Below are 7259 nucleotides of genomic sequence, written 5' to 3'. Positions count from 1 at the left end.
AGCTATTTTAAGATAATTTAGGACACAAATGTTGCATTGCATGTAAACACGCTCCAATGACCTGCTCCACAAATGTTTTAGTTTGGTTCCAAACAGAATGTTTAATTTCCAAGGGGCACGAGGGATTTGAGAAGTTGCATGCTTTTTCTTCATCTGAGCACTTGAGCATCTGCAAATACAAAGAAACATTGTAACTCATCATGTGTACTATTTGCAAACGTACGGCATCCATCTATAACACTTTTCATTACCTGTAAGTTATGAATTAGGCCCTGAATTTCCTGCATGGGTTTATTGCCACTGTTAGGGAATGTCTTGTTACAGTGATGATAATCACGAAGTTTCTGTAAAACTGCACACTTTGCCTGAGAAGAGAATAAATACATATCTTATTAGATACAGTACAGTAACTAAGCATTTCCAATAAGCCAGTCTATGAAGTACCTAAAAGGAACTGTAAAAAGTAAAATGTCAAGCAGTAACTTACCGCTCCACAGTTGTTTTCAGAAGAGATGGTACTGCTTTGAGATGGTGTGAACTAAAAATACAATTGGAATTGGCATTAGATTAGAAACCAACCAAAAACAGACTAATATTAATAACAAACATGTACTTACATTTTCATCATTAAGCATTTCTATTATCCTGTCAGCCTGTATCCTTATATTTTGGCATGTCTCTGAACTGCTGGTGTGGGGCCCAATGGGTGCACATCTTCCAGTTCTCCCACACAGCATCAGGAGGAAGACGAGGATCATAGAAATCACTGCAAAGCAAAATGTATCATGCATGTTGATCAAAAGGAAGCTAATTTCCTGGCAAACCAAAGAAATACCAAACAAATTGTAATTCAGTCATGTACTTAATCTTATGAAGACTTACTTGTATCTCTGTTGGTTTGTGCCTAAGGTCTTCTTCGGCAGTGTTTTAGAGTCAAGTACTCTTGGTCTTCCTCTGTGCCACAACTTCTGCAAATGTTCCTGATTCTCCATCTTATATATCATGAGGTCCTGTCCCCTTTCAACATGAACCTCCAGCAGGGGCCTCAAAAGTTTCATAGAAAACTTCTGAAGTCATTAGCCGTCAGAGTATCTGAATTTGTGGGTGTGTGAGATCGGACATGTCTCAACGCTGTTACTTCGTTAGAATTTCCTTCAAACTAAGCTCTGCTGTAATGCTCACTGCTTGTCACTTCCTTTAGGGAAACCTTCAGTAGTGTTGAAATTCTGGGATAGTTTTCCCTGAAACGGTACCTGTTTCAGTTTGACATGAAACTGCTCAAACAGGTTAGTGGATGACACCATATCTCTGACACTGCGTATTGTGGAAGAACATTTAGATGGTTAGTCAGCTTTGTTCAGATTCTTCCCAATAAATCAGGAAATTGGACTGTATTTCTAAGATTTCTTGATAAATTTTTACATTCTACATCAGGTTCCTTTCAGATTTTTCTCCTGCCCTTCAAGAAATGTGGCATCAGGATGCAGCCCAATGGATTTCTGCCACAGCACTATATCAATTGTTGTACAGCAATGAACTAAATATTTGTCATTGTACTTTTGTATAATGCTCTTTGCTCAGTTCAGTATCTGAACATACTTTACAGACATTATGCTTGTGTGTTTTTTACTTTTCATATTTCCATGTAGGGGAGAAATTAGCCTATACTGTACACTGAAAGCAAAAGGCAGAAAACAAGACCAATATTCTTGATTTATTAACCTGTTAACACAGTATACCCCATTTCGCCATGATATGTACTTGCAAGTTATTTGCCCACCGGCAACTATAGTTGTCGCTTGGACATTTGACTAAGTGTACAGAAAACGAAAGATCTCCTGGAACATTTGTTTTGTTTGGATGATTCGAGAGAAGACCTTCATGATTATGTAGATATATATATATATATATATATATATATATATATATATATATATATATATATATATATATATATATATATACAGTACAGTCCAAAAGTTTGAACGCACCTTCTCATTCAAAGAGTTTTCTTTATTTCCATGACTCTGAAAATTGTAGAGTCACACTGAAGGCATCAAGGGCTATTTGACCAAGAAGGAGAGTGATGGGGTGCTGCGCCAGATGACCTGGCCTCCACAGTCACCGGACCTGAACCCAATCCAGATGGTTTAGGGGTGAGCTGGACCGCAGACAGAAGGCAAAAGGGCCAACAAGTGCTAAGCATCTCTCGGGGAACTCCTTCAAGACTGTTGGAAGACCATTTCAGATGAATACCTCTAGAAGCTCATCAAGAGAACGCCAAGAGTGTGCAAAGCAGTAATCAAAGCAAAAGGTGGCTACTTTGAAGAACCTAGAATATGACATATTTTCAGTTGTTTCACACTGTTTTGTTATATATATAATTCCATATATACTTCCACATGTATTAATTCATAGTTTTGATGCCTTCAGTGTGAATTACATTTCTTTGGGAGGGTTTGCCTTCGCCATGTTTCCAGGAAGTAGGGGTAGGAACTTGACAGCTTCATGTGACAAGAAGGAAGTAAATAGAGGAGAAACAATAATGTACATTATGTGGAAAATAATGTTTTTTTTTGTTTGTTTTTTACATTTAACCGCAAAAAAAACTTAAACACTGTTGAACAACAAACATTAAATACAATTAATATTTTATTTTATAGTTTTCCCTGTACTTCACACTAACCAGCTAACTCGTTTTTCTTTTTCAAATGTGACTGAGTTCATCTGTTTCTTCCTTTAAATGATGTCAATCAGTGGCTGTGTCACATGGAAAGTACAGCGCTGCCGTCACATATTCCACTAGCACATCACGCAGGCTTTTTCAGACTCCCATGCTCTCATGTCTCATGTGCATTTAATATTATCTTATCTTATTATGATTATCTTATCTTATATTACCTTACCATTAGCATGAGCCTTAATTAAAAGATATTCTCCAATGAACTCGTTTAAAGCAGCATTGTCCTGTCCTAATGAATGATGTCACTGCTGGTGAGAAAGGTTTTTGTTTCATTTTTGTTGTATAGTCCACCCCATCAAAGTTTTGTGAAGTGTTTTTAAAATATATTTTGAAAATATAGCCTAAATGCTTATACTTCTATTATCTGGGTCATTCTCGATGTAGAATTTCTAATAGATAATCTGTTAGGGGAATATATTTTCCTTTATAGATTTATATTACAACTGTGGCATGTTGTAACAGTTTTTTCTATAACAAATTATACATAGATTAATAAAAATAAAGTCATTATTGGTCTGCTAATGAAAGAGTACGAAATAAACAATATTAATATAAGAAATATAAGAAAATGTTATTTTACTGTTGGATTGACTTCCAATGGCATGTTGAATTAGAACAGTCTGTCAGTCTATAGCCTATGAGTGCCTAAATCATATAAAATAAGCTACATCACTTATCCTATGTAAACAAGTAATTGTTAACTAAGTCAAGTCAAGTCACCTTTATTTATATAGCGCTTTAAACAAAATACATTGCGTCAAAGCAACTGAACAACATTCATTAGGAAAACAGTGTCTCAATAATGCAAAATGATAGTTAAAGGCAGTTCATCATTGAATACAGTGATGTCAGCTCTGTTCAGTTTAAATAGTGTCTGTGCGTTTATTTGCAATCAAGTCAGTGATATCGCTGTAGATGAAGTGACCCCAACTAAGCAAGCCAGAGGCGACAGCGGCAAGGAACCGAAACTCCATCGGTGAGAGAATGGAGAAAAAAACCTTGGGAGAAACCAGACTCAGTTGGGGGGCCAGTTCTCCTCTGACCAGACGAAACCAGTAGTTCAATTCCAGGCTGCAGCAAAGTCAGATTGTGCAGAAGAATCATCTGTTTCCTGTGGTCTTGTCCTGGTGGTCATCTGAGACAAGGTCTTTACAGGGGATCTGTATCTGGGGCTCTAGTTGTCCTGGTCTCCGCTGTCTTTCAGGGCAGTAGAGGTCCTTTCTAGGTGCTGATCCACCATCTGGTCTGGATACGTACTGGATCCGGGTGACTGCAGTGACCCTCTGATCTGGACACAGACTGGATCTGGTGGCCACGATGACCTCGGAATTAGAGAGAAACAGACTAATGTTAGCGTAGATGCCATTCTTCTAATGATGTAGCAAGTACATCATGTGTTTTGGGAACTGTTCCCAGTTCCGGTTTACCTAAAAGCCTAAAAATACTTTAATGAATTTGGATATTAAAATCATATTAGTATGTTATGTGTATGCCAGGTTAAAGAGACGGTTCTTTAATCAAGATTTAAGAGTGTGTCTGCCTCCCGAACAATGTTAGGTAGGTTATTCCAGAGTTTAGGCGCCAAATAGGAAAAGGATCTGCCACCCGCAGTTGATTTGGATATTCTAGGTATTACCAACTGGCCAGAGTTTTGAGAACGTAGCAGACGTAGAGGAGTATAATGTAACAAGGGCTTGTTCAAATACTGAGGTGCTAAACCATTCAGGGCTTTATAAGTAATAAGCAATATTTTAAAATCTATACGATGTTTGATAGGGAGCCAGTGCAGTGTGGACAGGACCGGGCTAATATGGTCATACTTCCTGGTTCTAGTAAGAACTCTTGCTGCTGCATTTTGGACTAGCTGTAGTTTGTTTACTAAGCGTGCAGAACAACCACCCAATAAAGCATTACAATAGTCTAACCTTGAGGTCATAAATGCATTGATTAACATTTTGGCAGAGCAACCATCAAATCTTAGACAATGTTCTAGGTTATTACATGCAGAGTTTTTAGGTCCTAACTAAGCTATTTATTTTAATGCAGTTATGTTATTAACCAACTTTGCATCTATGAATTCTGCAGGTTTGGCACCGTTTTTGATAATCAGCAGTTTTGCAGTTTAGTCTCACTTTTAAAGTGATTACTAGAAAACACAGTGAAAGAAATGAAACTGTTGACACATCCAACACAGAAACTCGCCTGCTTGGGGAAAAAAAGAGGTTTTCCAGTAAAATCTAAGCCTACTTTTTCCAAACATTAATAATGAAGTGCAATTTTCGCTGTTGTTTTTTTAAAAAAAAAATGTAGTTTGACAACATTTTCAAAGTAGGCCTACATGTAGCTTTAAAAAGAGACATGTCCAGCCTATTCACTCAGGTCCATCCACTTGGTGATTTCTACAGGCTAGCCATTTGTAGTACAGCATTTATTACATGCCTATTTTGCAGTAGGCCTATAAAAATCTCATTTAGGAGAAAAGAAAAATAAACAAATCTCATTACAGCCAGGTAACCTAAGTTCCCAAGTAGGTTGTGGCGGTTATGGCCACACGAGGGCGCCGCTGACACTGTGAATGATCTTACAGGCCTCTACAGTCGCGTGTGGTCTTTGGGAGACGTCCATAAATTGAGTTTGGTTTGGAGAGGTGGAGAGGTGTGTCAGTGCCGAGAGCCATTTATAGACAAAACGAGCAGGGAGAGAGCCAGAGCATACTAAACGTAACATATCATATTTATTTATTTATTTATTACACCGAATGCACTTTTGTGGCATAAGGAAACATATTTTGTAAATGACGAAGTAAAAGCTGTGACTGCGTTAGGTTTTTGAGCTTGAATTATACGTTTGAAATTTTATTTTTATAATCAGATTGTGCTTGGCGCGTGGGTTTTAGAACTTTCTCATTTGTGACATTCATTTACAATGACATGTCAGTTTCCAACTTCCAATGCAACTACAAACATTACTGTAGTATTCAGTAAATGACCTTACAACTGATGCAATGGTGTTATGCGCGGGCGGAGTGAAACTGGAGTGCACCTGTTTTTATACGGTCTGCTGCGCACGAGGCATTTCCACTGTGTGTGTGTGTAGGCTACCTACTGACAAAACCTGACAAAATCTCCAAAAGACACTCTTTGTTTGGGTACATCTTCATTTGTTGAACTGGTATAATGCAGAATATTATTATTTAAGGGGTAGGGTGTGGGTTAGGATTAGCTTATAAAATGTATAACTATCTGCATATAAAAACTATAGAAGTCTATGTAATGTCCCCATTAAGATAAATGTGTGTGTGTGTGTGTGTGTGTGGAGGCTTTTGACCTTTTAAATTCAGTTAGTCTAATCTTGAGTGGAAGCACCATTTCAACAGTAGCCTACAAGTCATTGCCTAATTAGTTAGAAAAATAATAATTCTTAAATAGGTAAACGTTTGTACAGAGCCCATAAAGGGAAACAGTGATGAAAGAAAATATGAGTTGGGTGGGGAAATCTCAACCTTTTGCATTCCCCTGCGTTCCCTGATATGCTTTCATTCCCTCTCAAGCATTTTTTGGTTTGTTTGTTTTTTTTGGCGGTCAAATGCCAAGCTTCTCTTATATAACAGTCCTGTACAAAATGTTGTGTTAAAAGAATGTTTTTTGTATTTTTAGCAATCTCAGAGGAAGCTAGAGATATCTGATAAACACTTGCAGTGCTACAGTGAGGAAATATGGTGTATTGGGGTTAAGTTGCGCAGGGAAATAAAATTTCAACAAAAAATACAGAAGTTGTTCTTCCCATCAACACTTATGTGTGTAAGTTAAGAAAAATAATTTGCGTAATGGCTTTTAAGTAGCTTTTATGTGTGTCTAATGGTCAATGGTGGCAGTTCAGTAAGTGATGGACAGGATTGGTGTAAGAAAAGAATCTCTGATAGATTCAATGAGTATCCTTCAGTAAAAGATTCATCAGAAATATGTAAATATAAGTTACATCATTCAAAAGCTTAATGTGCTTTTAACTAAAGCAGTTGAAATGGCTGCCTGTTGCGGATCTTCTGTATATCAGAAAAAAAAAAGTTAATGCTTGCTTAAAAAGGTGTAAACCAACAGGAAACTCTTTGAATGGAACTCTATTTTTCTGGTTGAATAGGAAAAACTCTCAGTATACTGTATAAACTTTTCTTGCAGATACGGTTAATAAATTGCCTTTCTTCTATTCTTCAATATACATGTAGTCATTAAGCAGGCGCTTTTATCCAAATCAACTTACAAATGAGGGCAATGGAAGTAATTAAAATTAGAAGTCAAGAGCAATGATATGCAAGTGTTATAACAAGTCTCAGTTAGCTTAACGCAGTACACGTAGCAAGTTTTTATTATTATTATTTTTATATAATAAAAAACATAGAAAACCAGTGATGCTCATGGTGTGTCATGAGGGTCTGTGACTATTTCTGGTGTCAGCAGGTTAGAGGGTGTGTGGACATGTGCTCTCCGTGTAATAAAAATACTTCGGCATGAATTATGTG

Source organism: Carassius auratus, chromosome 1, assembly GCF_003368295.1.
Source record: "Carassius auratus strain Wakin chromosome 1, ASM336829v1, whole genome shotgun sequence".
Lineage (NCBI taxonomy): Eukaryota > Metazoa > Chordata > Actinopteri > Cypriniformes > Cyprinidae > Carassius > Carassius auratus.
This window is presented reverse-complemented; position numbering follows the sequence as displayed.